General features: G+C 39.5%; 1 protein-coding gene across 4 annotated transcripts in view; it reads right to left on the bottom strand.

The window, feature by feature from the left end:
* ZNF318 (zinc finger protein 318) overlaps positions 1 to 24,820 on the bottom strand; it is a 71,744-nt gene that overhangs the window by 9,329 nt on the left and 37,595 nt on the right. The window contains exons 9-10 of one of the 4 annotated variants that reach the window (XR_003566990.1): positions 18,602 to 18,735; positions 11,402 to 11,737 (exon numbers count right to left, since the gene is read on the bottom strand). The exons of 1 other annotated variant lie outside the window; for it this stretch is intronic. The gene's annotated coding sequence lies outside the window, so the exon portion shown is untranslated. Of the gene's footprint in view, positions 1 to 9,115; positions 9,133 to 11,401; positions 11,738 to 18,601; positions 18,736 to 24,820 lie in introns of those variants that run through there. 2 more of the 4 variants (XM_027838325.1, XM_027838324.1) reach the window with 2 other exon arrangements.

The raw sequence follows: 24,820 nt of genomic DNA, 5'->3' as shown, positions 1-24,820 counted from the left end.
CTTTATATCATCCCACAAAAAATGCATAAGATGCTAAAGACTCATGGGAATCCATAAAGTGCTCACATAGTACATCAGCTCCTCCCAGAAGGAATTGAACTTGGGGATGCTGTCATAGCAACGCTCTGTCATTCCAGTGTGTCCTTCTTTCCCACAGAGTCCTATAGTCTCCCCAAGACTTGTAGTGCCACCCTGTGGTTTAGACTTCACCAAAATGTAACCAGGCTTTGGAGCACGCTGAAAAAGCAAACTCTTTCATCAGACATGCACTGTTTGAATAACTCACAAGCTTTGTTCTTCAATAGAACACCATACAAGAATCATATGGACTATCTTCTGTTTTCACCAAAGGTAGTGCTGAATCAGGAAATCTCTCTCTAGAAGACCTGGTGCTTGAACTCTCAGAACACAGGAACTTATTAAAAAATTTTTGATAGCTTTTGTTTTTACATCACCTTAATTTCTCAATACAAACTTCCCCTCCCCACCTTCCTTCCTCAGAGAGGCATTCTTTATAATAAAGAACAGAAAGTAAGGATGAAAAAAAAGGTTGGTTCAGCAAAACCAACATATCAGCAAACTTGATAATATTTGCCACGTTTCATGTCCATAGTCCCCTACTCCTGAAAAGAAGGGAAAGACATGTAATTTTTCTTCTTTAGGACCAAGATTGATCATTATAACTATGTTGTGTTCACTTTCCTTTCTCTCGCTTTTCCACCCACTTACATTATTGTAGTCATTGTGCATATTGTTTCCTGGTTCTGCTTACTACACTTTGCATCAGGTTATATAAGTTTTCTCTTGTGTTCTTCACAGCCAGGTCATGAATTTAACAATTATTAACAAACAAACATTTCAATATACAAAGAAAAGGATTATATCAGAAATTTTGTACTTCTGTTATGCATATTTTTTAGTATATATATACATATATATGTATATGTATATAATTTAACAAGGTGGTGCTACAATAATACTCTGCCTCACCCAATCCTTTATTCCTGCTCCCCTCAATCCAACACCCTCAATGTTCCACTGTAAAGCTGCCCATTGTACATTTTGGAATACCTATTCCATAGGCAACAAATTTGCTTTCATATTAAATCTTTTACCTTCCCACCCCTTCTGTCTTTTAACTCTCACTGTGACCTGGATCCCTCTTGATGATATTCTTTCTGACCTCCCTTTCTAGTACTGACTGGACCTCTACCTCTATCTTTCAACCCCCAAATCTCATCTTTTGTTCAACACTGTGAGCTCCGATTCCTCAACCTCTCAGTTCTCTCCCAGGTCATCACTCTTGCACTAGCCACTCTTTTGTTTCTTTTCCATCTTGACCCCTTGGTGAGCCAATTCAACTCTACACTGTCTTCTTTAGTCCTTTGTTCCCTTATAATATTGACAAACTTGCTCTGCAAAGCCTTGGCCTTGGATTACTCCCACTATCTGCTGCTTTTGCACCTACACATAATGAAGCTGGAGAAAATCATGAAGCCATGGTGATTTCCACTCTAAATTTATGTCACAGAACCTCAACTGGTACGTATCTGCTGCTAGGCAACCCTTCTACACTTCCCTAATCAACTCACTATTCCACTCTCCACAGGGGCTCTTCCAAATCTTTTTATCCCTCCTCAAACCTCCTATGACTCCTCATCTCTTCACCCTTTCAGCTGAGATCCTTGCCTCATATTTTACTGAAAAAATTGAAGCCATTCCCCCAGAGCTCCCTCTTCTCCCCTTGTCCTCACCTCATTTCACCCAGATGCCTTTTGCCATTATTTTTTCTTCCACCCCTGTCTCACATGAAGAGGTGGTCCTTTTCCTTGCCCAGGTAAACCCTTCTACAAGAACAAGTGATCCCATTCTATCTCATCTTCTATAGATTGCGTCTTTTATCATCCCTACTTTCTCACTTATCTTCAATCTCTCCCTGTCTATTGGCTACTTCCTACTGCCAACAAATATAACCACATCTCTCCCATCTTAAAAAATCCTCACTTGATCCATCCATTGCTGCTAGTTATTGTCCTATATCCCCCCTAGATCACTGCCTTGTTATGGTGAAGGGTCTTGCATAGCTCAATGAAACTGTGAGCTATGCAGCTCTTTCTGTGGTGGCAAAGAATTAGGAATTGAGGGGATGCCCATCAACTGGGGAATGGCCAAACAAGTTGTGGTATATGAATGTAATGGAATAGGATGAGCAGACGAACTTCAGAAAAATCTGGAAAGACTTGTATGGCCTGATGCTGAGTGAAGTGAGCAGAACCAGGAGAACATTGTACACAATAACAGCCACATTGTGCGATGACTAACTTTGATAGACTTAGCTCTTCTCAGCAATGCAAGGATCTAAGATATCTCCAAAAGACTCATGATGGAAAATGCTATCCACATCCAGAGAAAGAACTATGGAGTCTGAATGCAGATCGAAGCATACTATTTGTTCTTTTTTTCTTTCTGTCTTGTTTTGTTTCTTCTTTCTGGTGGTTCCTCCTCTTGGTTCTAATTCTTCTTTACAACATGACTAATGTGAAAATATGTTTAATAGGAGTGTATATGTATAACCTATATCAGATTGTGCGCCATCTTGTGGTGGATAGAAGGGAGGGAGGGGGGAGAAAATGTAAAACTCAAAAGCTTATGGAAGTGAATGTTGAAAACAAAAAATAAATAAATTTAAAAAACAAAAAATTTTTTTAAAATAAAAAGAAATAAATTAAACAAAACAAACCAAAAAGAAACTATGAGCTATGCCATGCAGGGTTACCTAAGATAGAGAGGTCATAGCGGAGAATTCTGACAAAAGGTGATCCACTGGAGAAGGAAATGGCAAACACCCCAGTATCTTTGCCAATAAAACCTTATGGACAGTGCTAAAATGATAAAAGAAATAACATCAGAAGATGTCCTCAGGTTGAAAAGTGTCCAATACATTATTGGAGAAGAATGGAGGACGACTACAAGTAGTTCTAATACTAATGAAAAAGCTGGGCCAAAAACAAAAGGAAACTCAGCCGTGGGTGCATCTGGTGACAAAAAGAAAGTCTGATGCTGTAAAGATCAATATTGTACAGGAACCTGAAATGTAATATCTATGAACCAAGGTAAGCTGGATGTGGTCAAACAAGAGATGGAAAGATTAAACATCAATATCTTGTGTGTCAGTGAAATTAAATGGATGGTAAGGGATGAATTTAATTCAGATGATTACTACATATACTACTGTGGATAAAACTCCTTTAGAAGAAATGAAGTAGCCCACATAGTCAATAAAAGGGTAAGACTGGGATATCATCTCAAAAAATGACAGAATGATATCTGTTTAAATCCAAGGCAAACATCCCAGTAATGCAAGTCTATGCTCCAACCACTGATGCCAAAGAGGCCAAAGTTGATCAGTTCTATAATACATAATACAGACAACATGTTCTAAAAATAACACCAAAAAAAGGTCATTCATCATAGGGTATTGGAAAGCTAAAGTAGGAAATCAAAAGATAACTGGAATAACAGGCAATTCTGGTCTTGGAATACAAAATGAAGCAGTGCAGAAACTAGTAGAGTTTTGTCAAGATAACCCTCTGGTCATGACAAACACTCTTTTTCAACAAACCAAAAGGTGACCCTACACATGGACATCACCAGATGATCAATATAGAAATCAGACTGATTATATGCTTTGCAGCCAAGGGTGGAGAAAGTCAGTTAAAACAAAACCTAGACTGTAGATCAGATCTGGAGCTTCTTATTGCAAAATTCAGACTTAAATTGAAAAGAGTAGGGAAAATGATCAGAATGCATAGATATGACCTAAATAATATCCCTTATGAATATGAACTGGAGGTGCTGAATAGATTTAAGGGATTAGATCTAGTAGATGGAGTGCCTGAAGAACTATGGACAGAGGTTCACAACATTGTATAGGAGGCAGCAACAAAAAACCTCCCAAAGAAAAAGAAGAGCAAGAAAGCAAAATGGCTGTCTGATGAGACTACATATAGCTGAGGAAAGAAGGAAAATGAAAGGTAAAGGAGAAAGGGAAAGATAAACCCAACTGGATGCAGAATTCCAAAGAACAGCAAGGAGAGATAATAAGTCTTATATGAGCAATGCAAAGAAATAGAAGAGAATAATAGAATTGGAAAGACAAGAGATTTCTTCAAGAAAATTAGAGATATCAAAGGAAAATTCATGCAAAAGTGGGAATGATAAAAGACAAAAATGGTAGGGATTTAACAGAAGCAGAAGAGATTAAGAAGAGGTGGCAAGAATACACAGAAGAATTATACAAGAAAGATCTTAACATAGAAGAAAGATCTTAACCATCATCAATGATCACCATGAAGTCAAGTGGGCCTTGGGAAGCATTGCTAAAAATAAGGCTAGTAGAGGTGATGGAATTCTAACTGAGCTATTTAAAACCCTAAAAGATAATGCTGTTAAAGTGCTGCACTCAATATGCCAACAAATTTGGAAAATTCAACAGTGGCCACTAGATTGAAAAAGATCAGTTTATGTCCCAATCCTAAAGAAGGGCAATGCCAAGGAATGTTCAAATTACTGAACAACTGTGTTCATTTCACACACCAGCAAGGTTATGCTTAAGATTCTGCAAGCTAGGCTTCAGCAATATGTGAACGGAGAATTATCAGAGGAGCAGGCTAATTTTTGAAGAAGCAGAGGAACTAGAAACCAAATTGCCAACATTTGCTGGATTATGGAGAAAGCAAGGGAGTTCCAGAAAAACATCTACTTCTGTTTCATTAATTACACTAAAGCCTTTGATTGTGTGGATCACAACAAAATGTGGCAAGTCTTCAAAGAGATGGGAGTACCAAATCATCTTACCTGTTTCCTGAGGAACCTGTATACAGACCAAGAAGCAACAGTTAGAACCAAACACGGAACAACTAATTGGTTTAAAATTAGAAAAGGAGTTCAACGAGGCTGTAGATTGTCATTTTATTTATATAACATATGCAGAGTACATCATCTGAAATTCCAGGCTGGATGAATAAAAAGCTGGAATTAAGGTTGCCAGGAGAAATACAAAAAATCTCAGATATGCAGATGATACCACTCTGATGGCACAAAGTGAAGAGGAATTAAGCCTTTTGATTAAAGTGAAAGAGGACAACGTAAAAGCTGGCTTGAAGCTTAACATCAAAAAAAAACTAAGGTCTTGGCTACTGGTCCCATTACCTCCTGGCAAGTAGGGAGAGAAGAAATGGAAACAGTGTCATATTTTATATTCTTAGGCTCAAAGATCACTGCAAACAGTGACTGTGGCCTTGAAATTAAAAGATGTTTGCTTCTTGGAAGGAAAGCTATAGCAAATCTGAACAACATGCTAAAAAGCTGAAACATCCCCTTACTAACAAAGGTCCATATAAGTCAAAGCTATGGTTTTCTTAGTAGCAATGTATAACTGTGAGAGTTAGGCTATAGGGAAAGCTAAATGCCGTAGAACCAACACTTTTGAAATGTGAAGCTAGAGAAGACTTTTGAAAGTACCTTGGACAGCAAAGAGGTCAAATCAATCAATATTTAAAGAAATTAATTCAGGCTATTCACTGGGAGGTCAAGTACTGAAGCTGATGCTTAAATACTTTGGTCATATAATGAGAAAACAGGACTCACTGGAAAAGGCCTTGATGCTGGAAAATACGAAGGCAAAAAGAACATGGTGGCAGAGATAGATAGTATCATAGAAACAATGAATATGAACTTGAACAGACTTCAGGAAACAGTGCAGGATAGAAGGGTCTGTATACTATGGTCCATGGGATCACAACCTTAATGACTAAACATTGTCCTGTATCTCTCTTCCTTTTTGTGGCTAAACTCCTTAAACACCTACAATAGTATCCTTCACTTCCTTTCTTCTCTTTTTCTTCTTAACTCTCTATAGTCTGGCTTCTAATCTCATCATTCAACAAAAACCATTCTCTCCAAAGTTACTAATGATTTCTTAGTTGCCAAATCTGATGGCCTTTTCTCAGTCCTCATCCTTTTTGACCTCTCTGCAGTCTTTGACACTGTCAATCACCCTCTTCTCTTTGATACCCTCTTCTCTCTAGGACACTGCTCTCTCCTGGTTATCCTCCTACCTGACTACTCCTTCTCTTCTTTTGCTGGATCTTCTTCCAGATCATGCCTACTAACCACAGGCATCCCATAGGGCTCTGTCCTAGGCCCTCTTCTCTCAATGTATCCTATTTCACTTGGTGATCTCATCGCCTCCCAAAGACTCAATTACCATCTCTATGCTGATGAGTCTCATAACTTCTTATCCAGCCTTAACCACTTCATTGATCTCCAGAATAACATCTCCAATTCCCTATTGGATAGGCAGTGGACATACCATAAACATATTAAACTCAACATATCCAAAACTGAATTAATTATTTTTCCCCTTAAACCCTTCCCACTTCTTATCTGTTAAGGGTACCACTATCCTCCCACTCATCATTACTGGGCTAGGCTCCCAGACTAGGTATCATGCTCAACTTCTCAATCTCTCCTCTACCCCCAACCCCAACCCTACCAAATCCAATCTGTTACCTAGGCCTATCAATGTTACTTTCCTAACATCTCTTATATACATTCCCTTCTCTCCTTTGACACTGCCACCACCCTGATACAGGCTCTTATCACCTCACACCTGGACTATTTCAATAGCCTGCTGGTTGGTCTCCCTGCCACAAGTCTCTCCCCACTCCATTCTATCCTCTACTCAGCTGTCAAAGGAATCTTCCTAAAGCACAGCTCTCACCCTCTTACTCAGTCTGCAGTGACTCTCTATCACCTCCAGGATCAAATATATAATCCTCTGTTTGGTGTTCAAAGCTCTTCATAACCTGCTCCCTCCCCTACCTGTACAGTTTCTTACGCCCCCTACCTCCATCCATCCAGTGCTCCTTACTGTTCTTTGAATAAGATACTCCATCTAAGGGCTCTGGGCATTTTCTCTTGCTGTCTTCCATGCCTGGAATGTTCACCCTTATTGTCTCTGACTTCAAGTCCTGGCTAAAAACCAACCTTCTACAGGAAACCTTTCCCAATCCCCTTTAATTCAGGTGCCTTTGCCCTGTTGATTATTTCCAATTTATCCTGTATTTAGCTTGCTTGTACACTTATTTGCACTTGTCTCCTCCATCGGATTGAGCTCCTTGAGAACAGGGACCTTTTTCTGTTTTAATTTTTCTTTGCATCCCTTGACCTTAGCATAGTACCTGGCACCTGACTAACTGAACTCCCTACAATATTACACCTAGCAGTACGATCTCTGGGTCAAATGATATGGACATTTTAGTCACTTAGTGTAATTCCAAATTTCCAGAGTGTTTGGACCAATTCCTAGCTCCATTAGCAATGCCTTAGTATGCCTGTCTTTCCACAACTCCTCCAACGTTCACTATTCTCATCTTTTATCATGTTTGCCAATTTGTTGGTTGTGAAGTGGAACTTCTAAGTTGTTTTGATTTGCATTTCTCTCATTAGTGATTTGGAACATTCTTTTTTATTTATCTATAGTTTACAATCTTTCTGAGAACTGTTTGTTCATATTTTTTGACCATGCATTTGTTAGAGAACGGTTCTTATTCTTGCATATTTGGAACTTATGAACTCTTAAAACTAGTGTTATACAAGGGAATTTTAATCCTGGCACTGTCTAGGAAATCTGGAAACTCCAAAATTGGTGCTGACTAGGAAATCTCCTTTCTCTGCTAGGAGATCAGATTCTGGGATCACAATATCTAGGGCCTTCAAATCCACACCTTCCTCTTCATAGGAGGTTGGCAGTTCAGGAACAATGCCCACAAACTCCATTCTCATACTACATGCAAAAAAAAATCTTTCAGGGCCATTTGCTGCTGTAAGTCTACATCACTGCTCCTGGTAGGGGTGGGATCTTTGACCCAAGGGATCAGTCGGTCAGTCAACAAACATTTTCTAAGCACTTATTACATGCCAAGCACTGAGGATACAAAGAAAGGCAAAAACACAGCCTTGCTCACAAGGAGTTCACATTCTGATGGGAGAGAAAACATGCTCTAAGATAGATATTGAGTGTGCTCTGGGTTCACTCTCCCAGAGCAAAGCTGAAGAGTAGGGGTGGCTCTTCTCTAATGCCTTTGGCTAGAGGTCCCACTGCTAATATTCTATCCACTGCTAGGTGCCAGCAAGTCCCAGTTCCATTTAACTACTTAATATCAATAAGTTTTTACAAAGGGACATTTACTTTGAGATATAGCAATAACAAAAGTACAAATATTTGCCAATACCTCAGGGACACACTCTTCTCTATCCCACCTGAGTGCCTGAGGAGTGTGAGCTTCAATTGAGTTCAGTTCTTCCTCCTCATCTGTTCCAGTTCTGCTGCCAGATAGGTCCTTCCTTGTCTCTGTAACCAAACTACAAGCTTGATCCCAAAGGTCACTCCCCTGAGCTGGCTGCAAAATCTGGGCTCTGGGACACTAGGATGTTAGTCTCTCTTGACTTTTCTAAACTCTAAACTCTAATATCTTCACCTAAAGTGGAAAAGAGCAGATTCATTGGCAAAAGACCAAATCCCATTTCACAGGACCATACACACAGGTGGATGTCTGAGAGCAGAAAGCCCAAAGCTTCTCTCCTTACAAAGCTGTCTCTCACCAGACATCTTCAGTGATAGTCAAACCAAGAGAGGACAGCCAGAGATAATGGCCGAGTCTCTGGTCCCAAGTGTCTTTTGAAGACACTCTGGTTCTGGTTACCCAACCAATTGAAAAGGCTTCTAACTACATGGTTAGCAAATTGGAATCAGTTACAGAATGTCTACATATGCTCAAGTCTCTCTGAGGCACCTCCACTATATGTCATCATTCTCCTGAAAGCAGTTTCTCTATTTATTTCTCCATGGTTCAGTAACATCAGAGGTAGTCTGGGTATGTGCCAAACCCCCCATTACAGATATATACAATGTAAATGGAAGGTAGGGGGTGATGGTGGTGATGTGGTCAGACTTGAAGATTATTCTGGCAGCTGAATCTGGAGGATGGATTGAAGTGGAGAGACCAGGGACAGGAAGACTATAATTTGATCCCAGTAGTTCAGATGAGTGGTATCCAAGGGTGGTGGCTGTTCCAATGGAGAGGAGACATATACAAGAAATGCAAAGGTAAGAATGACAAGATTTGACAACAGATTGGATGTGCGGGGTGCATATAAGTAATCAGTTAAGGATGACATTGTGGTTGTAAAAGTCTAGGTGACTGGAAGAATGGTAGTGTTTTTGACAATAATGGGAAAATTGGGAAGAGGGGAGGTTTTAGGGGAATATATTTGCCAGGGGGAAAGAGAATGAATTCTGTTCTGGACATGTTTGATTTGAGATGCTTACAGAACATCCAATTCAAGATGTCAGAAAGGAAGTAAATTGGTAATACAGGACTGAAGCTCAGGAGAGAGATGTAACTCCTGTGCATAAAATCTTCAGTAGCTCCCCATTGCCTAGCCTGGCACCACCCTTATCTATGGACTTTTATGCTTTAGCACTGTAGCCTACACTGAACAGCTCTGTTTCCTGAATTCTTAAGCCTCCACATGTCTTTGCTCAGACTTTTTCCTAACCCTAGAATTTTCTCTCCTTCCCCCCTTTGCCTTTTGAATTCCTAAATATCCTGCAAATACCACCTTCTCCATGAAGCCTTCCCTGGTCCCCCAATCAATAAAACCTTCCCCAGTAAGACCATAAATTAACACTTTGTTGTGTAACCCTCTGACACATTTAGCTTTAATACATAGTATTACTTTATATTTGATGGTAGCTTATCCTCCTATACTATAATAAGTTGCAAGAGGGCAGGAATAGTGTCTTAGAATAAGATTATAAGGTTTTTTGGAGTTGAAGACAACCATAGAGATCATCTAGCCCAGAGGTGAACCTTTTTTGTGTCATGGATACCTTTCTAAAAAGGAATGTTTTTAAGTGCATAAAATGAAATACCCAGAATTACAAGGGAAACCAATTATATTTAAATATGTTTTAAACAAGTTCATGGACCCCAGGTTAAGAACTCCTGATCTAGTTCAACTTCTTCATTTTAGAGATGAGAAAACTGGGACCCTGAGAGGTAAAATGACTTGCCCAGAGGCACATAGTAGGAGCAGGGCTGCCAAATCACAACAGTGCACAGTAGGAAGCAGGTTTTTTTTTCTCTAAATCAAAAACTATTTCCATTATTTCGTGACTGCTTTGTGCTTCTATCAACACCTAGCACAGTAATCTTTATAAGATAGGTGCTTAATAAATGTGTGTAATGATTGCTATTACCCATGAACATTGCCCTCCTCAGATTCCAGGCGAACACCATCTCTAATGCCAGCTACTTGAGAGAAATTATTTCTCTCTCATATTAATAGCCAATTATGAAAATTTGGGAGACCCAAGCTTTTTTCCCTGTCCTATTTCCTTGTCTGAAGCCCAATCTCTCAAAGACAGGGCTGATGGAAGATTAACATTCTCCTCATTCTGGGTACTATTACTCCACCCAACTAAATCAGACTTCTAATTTTTTTTTTTAGGCAATTGGGGTTAAGTGACTTGCCCAGGGTCACACAGCTAGTACGTGTCAAGTGTTTGGTCTGAGGCCAGATTTGAACTCAGGTCCTCCTGACTTCAGGGCTGGTGCTCTATCCACTTTACCACCTAGCTGCCCCTCAGACTTCTAATCTAAAATGAATTCCTGCCCATAGTGTCCCACTCAAGCTAATTTGGGCAGAGATAGATTCTCAGTCTAGATTGCTCAAGGCTGGGGATGGTCTGGGTGTAGAGATAGTCTCTTTGTCCAAAAGTGACAAGATGTCACTGTCTCAGCCCTTCACTGGAGTGAGCCCACTTCTCTTTGTAAAGTCCACCTTTTATTAATTGTTAACCAGAGTTGATTTACACCCTCAGGTACACCCACTTTTCCAAGGGCGTATAAGTTGTAAACCCGCTGCCATGATTGTCTTTGGTTCAAGAGAGAAACTGACAAATCATCTTTTTTTTTCTTTTCTTTTTGGTGAGGCAGTCGGGGTTAAGTGACCTGCCCAGGATCACACAGCTACTAAGTGTCAAGTGTCTGAGACTGAATTTGAATTCAGGTCCTCCTGACTCCAAGGTCAGAGCTCCCACCTAGCTGCCCTCATCATTTCTTTTATTAATGAAATGCTAACCTTATTAATAAAATGATTAATTACCCAGAAACTATGTCTATTGAACTCTTTAAATATCATATGCTCAAGCCCCCATGCTAGTTGCATTCCCCCCAATGTTAGCCACTAGTGACTAGCACTCCAGTTCCATGTAATCAATGAACATAAATTAGCTTTTGTCAAAGGATATTTACTTAGAAGATGTGGTAAGAACAGAAGTACAAACATTTCCCCCCAACACCTCAAGTGCACACTCTCCCCTATACCATCTCATTCTCTGGAAGAATGGGTTCAGTCTTAACACAGTTTCTACATAATATTTGTCCCACCAAGTTCATGTCCAAATGTGGCATAACTACTGGAAGAGACCTCATCTCAGCCATTGCTGGGATGGGCTGAGTCCTGAAGCTCTTTCCTTAATCCTCAGGGCATTGAAATCTGGCATGGACTCTGCTCCAGGACTTCCAGACTTTTGGACTTTAAGTGGCTCACTCTTGTGACCTTTTGGAATTTAAAAGGTCACAATCTCCAGATTATTGTCCTTCACCTAAAACAAAATAACAGAGGCTGAGGCAAAAAAATTGAGGCCATATTCAAGAGGCTCCACCTTCGCCTTAGGGGCAGAGGACTCAAGGTTTACCCTTACATCGTTTTCTTTCACCAGGCATTGTCAGGCAGGAAGAAGTCACAAGAAAAAAAGAGGTCAAACAAGAGAAGTAGCCAAGAGTAGTGGCCTTGGGCTGCTGGGCTAGTGCCTTTTAAATGTACCTACTAGATAATCAAAAGAACTCCTACTTACCACATAGTTAGCAGCCTTCGCAGCTACAGAATGCTCATGCAGGCTCCTCCAACATGCACTCTGTGCATGCTCTTAAGGACTGAGCTCAGTGGCCACTCGCTGGTACACAAGGCTTAGTAAGGAGGCAAAATTGTACCCCCACCTTCCCTTTTTGATGCCCTTGGCATTATCTCCCTCCCCCAACTCAGGGTTCCAGTTTCTCCATGATTTTTAACTCCCTCCTTCCTGAGCTAAACAGGAAAAGATGTGATATCATCATTTGCACCAATTGAATTTATTTGTACTTGTGCCTTAACGTTATCCCAATCATATTTGAAATTTTTATTATTTTAGAACCATCCTAGGTTCCTAGGATGTCAGAGCTAGAAGAGATCTGGTTCAAGTCTTTGTTTTATATCTCATTGTGGAATCAAAAGCTTTGTATCCTGTTAAAGAAATTTAAATCATCAGGAAAAAAAAAATTCAAGGCAAGGAAGCCTTGTCCCTGAATCCATAATAAGCTGAAGCTAGCCCTAGCAGCAAACCTGTTTAGTTGTTTTAAGATACCTGGCAGAGTTAAAAGAAAGAAAAGTTGGTTTCTGCAAGGATAAATCCATGTTGTAACTGTCAGAAGTCTATTTCCTAAGAATTACAGAATATAGGGGAGGGGAAAACAACTGCATTGCCATGGAGATGAGAGACACTCAAGCAGATGCTATCCCAGAATCCACCAGTTAGTGACACTTTGGAACTGGGACTCCATGGAGCGTTTTTTGTGAGAATTTCTGGGAAAGCAAAACCAGAAAAAGTAAACTCGAATCAAAATTCAGAGTTTGGAATGCAGAGTTTAATCCCCTCTCCTTCCTTGCTTCTCCTTCCCACACTTCATCATCCCAGGTGCTTGAGAGCTAGCACCTATTCCCACTGTACCCTATTGGCCGCTGTTATGATGCTACTGTATGAATGCCAGGAATGAATCATTTAATTCCCTACCTCCATCATGATCCTGCCACGGTATCCTTCTCCACCCACCCCAACCCAATGGCAAGCCAAGGTCTCAATTCAGTTTCTGCTGCCTTAAACATTTCAGTACCCAAGACCATCCAGATAACTAGACTTCCAGATCACCACTGGGCTTATTATTTAAGAACCCCTTACATTGATTCAGAGCAGCTAGGTGGCACAGTGGATAAAGTGCCTGGCCTGAAGTCATGAAGACCTGAATTCAAATCTGGCCTCAGACACTTACTAACTGTGTGACCTTAGACAAGTCGCTTAAACATGTTTGCCTTAGTTTCCTCATCTATAAAATGAGCTGGAGAAGGAAAGGGCAAACCACTCCAGTATCTTTGCCAAGAAAACTAAAAACTGAAAACAAACAAACAAAAAAAAGAGAGATCATATAGAATTGGACACAACTGAAAGTGACTAAACAACAACAGGTTGATTCATTCTTCTTCTCAGTCTAATCCTACCCCCCAAACTGGAGCCCTTAAGTGACAGAAGGACAAGTTGGACCACAGCATTCACATACCTTAGGCAAAGTTGGTAAATTTCATCCTCCATGCCCACTGGAGACTTAGAGCCTCCACTGTGACATGAGACTCAAAATCATAAAATAAATATCTATGGGCCATGGAGAACATAATTTTCTGGTACTTTAAAAATGTGTATTTATTATAAAGTAATATTTTTGAAGTGACCATTGTTGTGCCTTCCTGCCCCCCTTTATAAATAAACATTATATTACACACAGATGCCTACTTGCTTACTTCAAGAGATGGCTTTGGAAATGGGTCGTAGGAATGGACTAGTAAGAGATGGGATCTCATGAGCCATGCACAGGGAACCTTTACCCAGGAGAGCATTAAGTCAAGGGGACTACTTCAGCTCTTGGAATTAAGATCTGGGACCTTTGTTATTTAACATGCATGATCATTTTATTATATAATTGAGGTATATGTGTAATGACCATCCATCCACCCATAAAACCCACTGTTATCAGCCCATGTTGCATCTTTCTTTCTGGGTATTTGGATACCACCAAACTGCTACTCCCAATGTAATGAAGTCTGAGTCTAGGTGTGTGTCTGTTCACCAATCAAATAACTCAGCTCTAGCTCCACTTATCCCCAACTTACTTGTCATTCTCTTTGAAGTTCTTTACTGTTTCCATAAAACACTTTTACAAAGGGCATTACAGTTATCCCTCCCACATCACAACTTTCCCCATCTTGGTTTGGATATATCTTGAGTTGGCATAAGAAATTAAATGGGAATTTTGAGGGAGTTTTGTGGAAGCCACAGATGACATGCAAAAGCCAGCAAACAACACAGAGTCTATGATCAAATACTTAACCAAAATTTTACAAGGTACTGTAAATGCCTCATAAAAGCAAAAGACAAAATTCAGACTTCTGCTCTGGCATGAAGGGAAGGCCAAAAATTTTTACATGGATTATCTAGATCTAGGGTGCCACACCCTTAATTCCCAAGATGTGGAAGGGATAACTGGAGTTTATGATATGTTTAATCAAAGTGGTTTAAAAAAAATTTTTAAACATACAAGCAAATAATCAAGGTAAGGGCAAAGCACCCACCACCCACATATCTCAGACCCTAACATTCACTCAGGTCTCTACTTTGGCCCACAAGTTCAAGTACTGGGTAAGCCTTGCCCAGAACTGAGTAATAGGCTGCTGATAAATGCAGTGACCAGAGAATACAGGTCTGTCACAGGCAGTACAATAATATTACCTTTCTCCAGCTCTGTATTACTCTCCTCCCTCTCATGAGAGCAAATATCTGTATTTATCTTCATCTCTGTCCTTTTTGGTGCTGGAACAAAGCCTGTTGAGTTCCTGCACGTGGAGATAGCATTGTCTAGCTATCAGTTACTCTCAAGGCCAACATCATGGGGGAGGTGAGGGTTGGCTCAACGTCAGTCATTGTTACTCTTCCCTCTCGGCATAATTCACCATTCCTCCTCTTTCAATCTCTGCCCATCACCACCATCACAGGCATTCTCTTTTTTTTTCCTCCACATACTTATCTTTATTGGGACACAGCCACAGAGCCACCTCAGAAACCACACAATGAGCCAAAAGGAACCTTAGAATAAAGGATTTCATAGCTGGAAGAGGCATTAGAATTATAAAATTCCATTTACATATAGAATTATGAAAATATATATAATTGATATAAAAGTTATAAAACTCTGAACTAACGTTAAGAATTTGGTGGGACTTTAGAGACCATCTGTTCCATCCCTGCCCCCCCCACCCCATTTTCAGGGGAAGTGACTTGCCCAGGACAAAGCAGACAGTTAGTGACACAATTAGGACTAAAAACTAACTCACTTGACCCTTAGACTCCCATCGCTATGGCCCTGGGCACTGATTGGTGAACTTTTTATTTTTCCACTTTGTTTAGCTCTGGTTACAGGTCCATTAGGGTACTTTCTGGTCACCTCTATGTTGTGTGCCACCCTTCCCCCCCCTCCATGTGTTGTCTTCCTGTATTAGAATATCTAATTATCTAACTATCTAGCTTGCTTGTATTTATATCCCCAGTGCTCAGCACGGTATCTAGAACATAGTAAGCATTTGATAGGTGCTTTTTTAAAATTTTTTCACTCACTCAGACCTAGTCAGTCTATCTGGGGCTCTTTCCATAGTGCTGCAGTATTTGATGGGGGCAGGCTAATGAATGCACATGATCTGTCTCTAGGGAATTTAACAGCCTTCTTTGATGTGGAATCTTAATAGCACTGACATTTCCCTGCCACAGTCATTTGCTGAACAAACAATTCCTCAGCACTGGAGCTAGATCTTGTACTTAGAGTTGTGAGGGATAAAGAAGAAAGTCTCCATCTTTAAGGAGGATATACTTGAAAGACGGAATATCCCTTACTTCAGAACTCTAGAAAATTCATGCTTTAATAGGTGTGGGCCTTCCCCTCATGCAGGCTCAGTTTGATGAGTTGCTGTGGCCAACTTTTCAGTGGTGTTCCCCTCCCTCCTAGTCTTTTACCCCTAGTCTTTTGCCAGAGTTACCCTGAAAGGCTTTCCCAGCTTGGGAGAATTTGTCTAGACCTTGTGCTCTACTGCTCCAGCCTTCAAGAACCCAGGGAGGCGTTACAGAAGGTACTGACAACAAAGCACTATAAGACAAGTGCATCATCACAAGCATTCTTTAAGTCCAGGCTTCTGCATCTGTGCTGGCTAGGACATGCCTGCTACATATGTACAAGTGATGATGAAGAAACAGAATTGTGATATCAGAGAAACCTGATATGGAGATTGATTATAGATGCCAAAACAAAGCAAAATCAAAAACCCCAATAATGTGAAAAGGGACAAAAAGAAAAAAGAAAAGGAGTTATTATTCCTTCAGTGGACCTAAATGTGGATTAATTGAGTTAGTATGGGTTGGACTTCATGTCCTCTGAGGACCCTTCCAACTTTGAAATTCTGTTATTTGTGATAATAAGCTGGACTTATAAAGATGAATAGGATTTCAAATGACTAAAATGCCAGAGAGAAAACATTTTAGATAAAGGCAACAGTGTTAATAAAGGCATAGAGGCTGGAAAACGCAAGATATATTTGGAGAAATGGTCCATTTTACCTGAAAAAAGATACATGGCAGAAAGTAGCATGGAAAGAAATGTTGGGGGCAGACTGTGGGAGTCCTTAAATGCCAGACCAAGGAATTTAGAATTTATTCAATAGGCATTAAGGGAATCCTTGAAAGATTTAGGCAGGTGACTGATGTGTTCAGACCTGTGCATTAGAAAAATTATTCTCGTTAGCATAGCATATTCTGGACTGTATAGTATCAGTTGGAGGAAGAAAAGACTAGAGGTGAGACCAGACAGGTTGCTATAGCAGTTCAAGTAAAAAAAAAAGATGCGTCATGATGTGGAAAGTAAACTGGATTTAGATGCAGAAAATTTGGGTTTGAATCCTGGCTCCCCCATGTCCCATGGACAAGTCATTTCAAAAGTCTGGGTCTCAGTTTCCTCATCCATAAAATGAAAAGGGTGGAATAGGAGGTTTCTATAAGGTCCCTTCTAATTCTAAAACCCTTTTAAATTATAAAACAATTCTGAACAATATGATTTGGTTGTGTAGTGGTATTTATTGGGAGTCACATGACCTGTTCACCATTGAAGCTTCATGATGTGCAGCACAAAAGCCAAGGTGTGGGATACTACACGTCAACTTAACTTTGTTGCAAGTTTTCTCAGATTACAACCCTAAACTCCACATTCAGTATGTATCCTCAGCCTCCTCAGATAGGTGTTCATGTGGTATAGTTTAGTTCTGGGTGCCACAGTTTAGAAATGAGAGGGCAACAGAGGGTAATATGAGTGGTGAAAAGCCTTGAGGTCATGCTCTATTAGGATTGGTTGAAAGACTATGAATGCTTATCCCGGAGAAGGGACAAAGGGACCCAAATGGGAAGGGAGTGGGGAGACATTACCATGCTAGTTATCTTCAAGTATTTGAATGGTTGACATATAGAAAAACGAATTCGACTTATTCTATTTGGCCTTAGAGGACAGAACCAGAAGCAATGTGTGGATGTTATAGAGAAGGAAACTTGGGTTTAGTGTCAGGAAAACTTTTAGAGCTGTACCAAAGTGGGATGCCTGCCTTGTAAGGCAATGGGTTCTCCCTCATTGGAAGTCTTCAAGAAAAGTCTTCCTGGTCACCTCTCAGATGTGTTACAATGGATTAGAAACCTGTTGCGGTCTTTTTGAACCTTAAAGTTCTGTTACTCTGCTCAAAACATTTTTTAAAATTGAGCATTTGGTCCTCTTTGATAGGTAAATACTTTAAGTGTATAAATTCTTACATGTTTACTAAAATGTTAGTCTTATTACCTTATAGTCATACTTTGTCTATCAAAAAGTTGTTCAACTTTTCCTGGTCTTCAGGTATCATCTTGTCCCCAAGTGATGACACTGAAAATATTTTGTATATAGCTTCTTGAACTCTCTGATACTGTAATATGTTGACTGGGGAACCCTAACTGATGATACAGAAAGAGTAGGAGAAGGAGGAGGAGTAGGTCTGGATTGAGCACCAGTTACTAGAGTTTCATATACTTCATTAGTCATAACTCCCATCATGAAGGTTTAACCTAGTAGCTTTTGAAAAATGTGTATTTCTATTGAAATCAATATACCAGAATTTTACTTCTGGTGTGGGAACTTCCTTTAATAGCGAATCATAACAATCTATAACTTACAGTCTTAGTGAGTTGACTTCCTCATGGTCACTCAATTGCCAAAGGCAAATCAGAACCCAGATTTTCTGAATTCCAAGTACAGCCCTCTATCTACTACATTTCATCCAACGTTAATAATAAAATAAACTACATTTTCCCCTGACAGAATAACATGCAGCATGGAAATGCTTTCATGTGCTTAGAACTTTCACTATTTTGCTGAGGGGAAAAAATGAGGGATAACATAACTTACACAGAAAGATTAAGCTACAATAGGCATAAATTTTAAAAGAGTTAAAGGGTGAATTGTCAACAACTTTCTAGCCCTGCAGGCCTCTCCTTACTAGTAAAACTGATAGGTTAAGACTTTAAATTCAGATAAATTTGAATTCTTACCTTTAAATAAGGGAATCCTTCTACTTTTTTTTTCATCTCTGTTGATCTCAAGGTCACAGGGCCAGAGAGAACCAGATTCCAATTTCTTTCCAAATCCAAAGTTTAGTATCATTCTTACAGTCCTCGACCTTAACCTTTTGAGCAAGTACAGTATTAATCTTGTTTCTAATTGCTGTAGAAATAAATGAATGCATAAAAAAAAACAGCTTGAAAGACATGATCATTTCAATGACCATCTATGATTCCAGAGGACTGATGATGAATCATTCTATCCACCTCTTAACAGAGAGGTGATACACTCAGGATGCAGAATAAGACACACATTTTTGCACTCAGGCAATTTGTTTGCTTAACTATGCACATTCGTTATAAAGACTTTGTTTTTATTTTTCCAATGGGGTGGGAAGGGAAGGAAAGAGAAAGGAAAGAAAAGGATTAAGGAATCTTTTTTTTTTTATAATGCAAAGAAGAGAAAGAAGGATGAAAGAAGCACAAATAAGAATATAGGTTGAACACTACAGATTAAATTTATTATATACTTAGGGGAAAAAAGCAAGCTATGCATAATAGAGCTGCAATTTCATAAATAAGCCTTGTTTTCTGTTCTAACTCCATACATAAAAATGCTCAATTTTATTTGGTGTTTGGTTCAGAATGCAATTTTTAAAAAATAGAAATGCAAGCTGCTGCCAGCATCCACTCCACTTCCTATCCTTGGAAGGGTAGTCATCATCAGAACACGACCACCAAATTCTATCTCGCAAGCCAACAAAGGAAAGAACACTAGCAAAGAAGATATGAAAACTCTCCTTTTTTTGTGAAACTGGCAGTGCCCTGATTGCCACACCCTATTCCCCCAACCCACCCAATACAAATGCATCTTACCATGGCATTTGAGGATTATAATACTTGTCCTCTCTATGTAGGAATTAGGGTCATGGAATCATAGAATGATAGAGCCAGGAGGGACCTTAAAGATTTTCTATGGCCATCAATTGGGGAATGGCTGAATAAGATGTGGGGTACGACTATGGTGGAATACTATAGTGCTATAAGAAATGATGAAGGTGGTGGTTTCAAAGGCAAAAAAAAAACCATGGCAAGACCCATATGAACTGATGCAAAGTGAAGTGAAAAGAACTGGGAGATCATTGTGCACAATACAGTAACGGTAATGTTGTAATGATGATCAACTGTGAAAGATGTGGGTTACTCTGATCAGTACAATGATCCAAGACAATTCTAAAGGACTCATGATGAAAAATGCTATCTCCCTCCAGGGAGAGAATAGATAAACTATGAAGTATATTTTTTCCCTACTTTCTTTATCTTCCTTGATTTTTTTTTTTTTGCAACACAGCTATTGTGGAACTATGTTTTGTATGACTTCATAAATATAATATGTATTATATTTTTTTGCCTTCTCAATGAGTGGGAGAGGAGGTGGAGGGAGGGAATTTGAAGCTGAAAAAAATTTTTTTTAATTTTTAGAAGACTTTTTTAGTATAGCATTTTACAAGTTGTGTTCTGAAGAATCCTGAAATTCCCTAAGATGTAAAAAGGGCTTGAGTCCAGATATTCCTAGGCTTATAATGTTTTCCTTCTAAATATTAAATATAAAATTTTGTGTGCATAAAAAATACTTATGCACAATAATTTTTTGGCATGAAAATAGGTTTAATTTCATCATCTATTTTGCCCCCAGATTTCCCTGGTTTTCCCCTTTGGGGAGGAAAGAACATTCTATAACCCTATATTCTTCAGTCTAGCATCTTAGGGAACATTTATCATTTTATAGATTAGGAAACTGAGGCCCAAAGAGGTTAAATGATTCAGGGCAGCTGAGTAGAGTGCTAGATTTGGAGTCAGAGGACCTGGGTTCTATTCAATACTTGGGTGACCATGGGAAAATCACTCTACCTCTCCCGGCATCATATTTCTCCTCTGTAAAATGAAGGATATGGATTAGATAGTGCTAACATCCTTTCCAACTCTAAATCTATTATCCTGACTCTTAGCTCAGTATTCTTTTCACTACAAAAATAACATGGAAAGTTTTGCATATGAAACTTTCTACTGCGTATTTTTTTAAAAATTATTTTGGGGGAGTCATGGCCAAGTAAGAATACAGGAATTCTTGTTCTTTAATACTCTATTCATGGCTCTAGAAAATAATTTCATAATTTTACATTTTATTAAATGGAGGGAAAGCATCAGGGGAAGTCCATGGGGGAAAAATGTCTCTTTCCCAAATTTTCTGCTTTTGTCTGTTTAGGGTCTTTATATCTATAGTGATGTAGCACAGACCTCAGGTAGGGGAGTTAGGAAGTAGTACTAATCTGGGCAGTGTGGCAGGACCTAGAGGTACCAGGACAGATAGCCTGGGCCTTAGAAATGTGGGTGATGGGTCAGGAAAGAAGGCATGTGACTAGCAGCTTCAAGTGGTCCTAGAAAGAGGAATGTGGTGATTGATGACAGAACAGGCAGGGCCTGCTGGGACACTGGCAGCCCTGGCCTAATACTTCTTTCCATTACCTTACCCTCAAGGTCATGATTTAGGAATGTGAGGCCCCACTACCCTGGTACAGGCCAGAGAGCAAAAGGTCCTTCTGGAGGCAATGACAATTTAGGATCAATAGACTTAGAGCTGGAAGTGAACATCTATCTAGTCCAGGGTTGGGGAACCTGAAGCCTTGAGGCCACATGTGGCCTTCTAGGTTCTCAAGTGTGGCCTTTTGACTGAGTCAAAGTTTTATAGAACAAATCCATTTATTAAGGGGATTTATTCTACGAAGTTTGGATTCAGTCAAAGGGCCACACTTGAGGACCTAGAGGGCCACATGTGGCCTTGAGATCACAGATTCCCCACTGCTGATCTAGTCCAACCTGACATTTTACAAATATCGAAGAAAAAAAAATATTAATATTGGACTTTGTGTTTTAGGAACAAGTTTGACAGAAACAATTTTTATTAATTTAACATTATTCTAAGTCCAAGCTTTTCTACCTGAGAGAACTGCTGAAACTGATATAATCCCCACCTGCACCCCCATGCCCTCAGATAGCTTTATCCCAAGATTATTTGAGGCAAAACATGTGTAGGAATCTTGAACCAGGAAAATGTCACAAAATAATAAAACACAGTTTTAGGTTAACATTAAACTATTCATTCAATAGAATAATAGTCACTTTACCTTCTGGAAATGTCACTGAAAAGCCAATGCAACTAAAACCACTCATCCCTCTGAACAATCTGTCATGAGCCCTCCCTTATTCTCCTTCCCACTCCTCTCCCCCTCCCCATTACCTTCCTACCCCTGTGCAACTGGTGTCAGATGACGTGAAGTAATCAAAAGGTCCTTTTCCTTCAAATCAATACTCTAATCTCTTTTGGAAATGAAGAAACAGGGGACTGCTCTTAGATATGTCATTCAATCTCTCTTAGGGAAGGGGAAAAACTAGGATCTCAACTAAATATGAGATATTTCCCTTTCTAAATTTGGTTACTACCAAATTTTTGGAGCCTTAGCCTTCATTCTTGACCCTTTACACATTTTCCTAAAGGGAGAAGTCTGGAAAGGACTTTAGACTTGAGGAATATTATTTCTCAATATTTTCAGTTGAATAACCAGGAAATCTTTTCTCTTGTTCCACACAAATGGAAAACCTGAGGTCCAGGGAGGGGAAAGAACTCACTCTTGTTCACACAGATGCTAATAATGTAACAGAGACAGGCTTCAGACTCAAGCTGACTCTGAGTACACTGGTCTTTCCAATACAACATGCTAATGATTTTGTTACAGAAACATAAGGTATATTCAGTGCCATACCAATCAAAGTACCAAAAAATTATTTGATAGAGCTAGAAAAAATAATAACAAGATTCATTTGGAATAACAAAAGGTTCAGAATATCAAGGGAACTAATGAAAAGAAATGCAGGGGAAGGTGGCCTAGCCTTCCCAGATCTTAAATTGTATTATAAAGCAGCAATCATCAAAACTACTTGATACTAAGAAATAGTAGATCAGTGGAATAGGTAGGTATGCAAGATACAGTAGTCAATGACTATACTAATCTACTATTTGATAAACCCAAAGACTTCTGGGATAAGAACTTACTATATGACAAAAACTGCTGGGAAAACTGGAAAAGAGTATGGCAGGAACTAGACATAGACCAAAATCTCACAGTATATACCAAAACAAAGTCAAAATGGGTTCATCATTTGGATATAAAGGCTGATACTATAAACAAACTGGGAGAGCAAGGAATAGTATACCTGTCAGATTTATGGAGAACAGAAGAATTTATGACCAAACAGGAGATAGAGAACATTATGAAATACAAAATGGATAATTTTGATTACATTAAACTGAAAAAGTTTTGCACAAACAAAGCCAATGCAATCAAGATTAGGAGGGTAGCAGAAAACTGGGGAAAAATTTTTACAACCAGTGTCTCAGATGAAGGCCTCATTTCTCAAATATATATAGAACTAAATCAAATTTATAACAATACAAGTCATTCCCCAACTGAGAAATGATCAAAGGATATGAACAGGCAGTTCTCAGAAGAAGAAATTAAAGCCATCTAAAGTCATAAAAAAAATACTCTAAATCACTATTGATTAGAGAAATGAAAATCAAAAAAACTCTGAGGTACCACATCACACCTATGAGATTGGCCAACATGACAAAACAGGAAAATGATAAATGTTGGAGAAGATGCGGGAAAATTGGAACACTAATGCATTGTTGGTGGAGTTGTGAAATGATCCAACCATTCTGGAGAGTAATCAGGAACTATGCCCAAAGGGCTATAAAAATGTGCATACCCTTTGACCCAGCAATACCGCTTCTAGGGCTATATCCCAAAGAGATCATAAAAAGGAGAAAAGGACCCACATGTACAAAAACATTTAGAGCAGCTCTTTCTGTGGTGGCCAAGAATTGGAAATTGAAGAGTGGCTGAACAAGTTGTGGTATATGAATGTAATGGAATACTACTGTGCTGTAAGAAATGATGAGCAGGGGGGCAGCTAGGTGGCGCAGTGGATAGAGCACCGGCCCTGGATTCAAGAGGATCCAAGTTCAAATCCGGCCTCAGACACATAATACTTACTAGCTGCGTGACCCTACGCAAGTCACTTAACCCCCATTGCCCAACCAAAAACAAACAAACAAACAAACAAAAGAAATGATGAGCAGGCAGACTTCAGAAAAACCTGGAAAGACTTGTATGGACTGATGCTGAGTGAAGTGAGCAGAACCAAGAGAACATCATACACAGTAACAGACACATTGTGCAATGACTAACTTTGACAGACTTTGCCCTTCTCAGTAATGCAGGGATCTAAGACATCTCCAAGGGTCTCCTGATGGAAAATGCTATCCACATCCAGAGAAAGAACTATGGAGTTTGAATGCAGATCAAAGTATACTGTTTGCCATTTTTTTTCTTCTGTTTTGTTCTGTTTCCTCTGTCTGGTGGTTCCTCCTCTTGGTTCTCATTCTTCCTTACAATATCACTAATGTGAAAATATATGTAATAGGAATGTATAGGTAGAACCTACATCAGATTGCATGCCCTCTTGGTGAGGGAGGGAGAGAGAGTGGGAGGGGGAGAAAAATTTTAAACTCAAAAGCTTATGGGAGTGATTATTAATAAATCAAAATAAATTAATTTTTAAAAATTTTTAAAAAAGAAACATAAGGCATACTCAGGATTTGTGCATGCATCGTGGACTCATAGAGCTGTAGATATAGAGCTGGAAAGGGCCTTAGAGGTCCTCCAGGCCAACCCCTCATTTTACAGATGAAGAAACTGAGGCCGGAAGAGGCCTGGCTTGCTTAGGGTCCCTCAGATGGACCGAGTGTGCCTAATCCCAGTATTCCTTCCACTGCACCACCCTGCCTCTTGATATTTGTTACAAGGATCAAACTGAAATCAAACAAACAAACAAAAAAGACCTAAAAAAAAGAGGCACCACTTTCTATCCAGGTGTGCTTGGGAAGCAAACCAGGCCAGTAGAAAAAGGTGGGCATTCAAGGGGCGCAGATTTCTTTGCTGGACAAGCCTGAAATTGGGAACAGCTCCTTTTGGTACTCTGTCATTCGGCCTTTATCCTTATGTCTGGTAAACTCAGGATGAGACTTGGGATATGGGGATGGGAGTAGAGGGCACTATAATGAAAGAGATATGTTATTATATGATAATC

Source organism: Vombatus ursinus, unplaced genomic scaffold (assembly GCF_900497805.2).
Source record: "Vombatus ursinus unplaced genomic scaffold, bare-nosed wombat genome assembly UNPS02014826.1, whole genome shotgun sequence".
NCBI classification, from domain to species: domain Eukaryota; kingdom Metazoa; phylum Chordata; class Mammalia; order Diprotodontia; family Vombatidae; genus Vombatus; species Vombatus ursinus.
The sequence above is the reverse complement of the archived record's forward strand: the minus strand, read 5'-3'. Positions and strand labels throughout refer to the sequence as shown.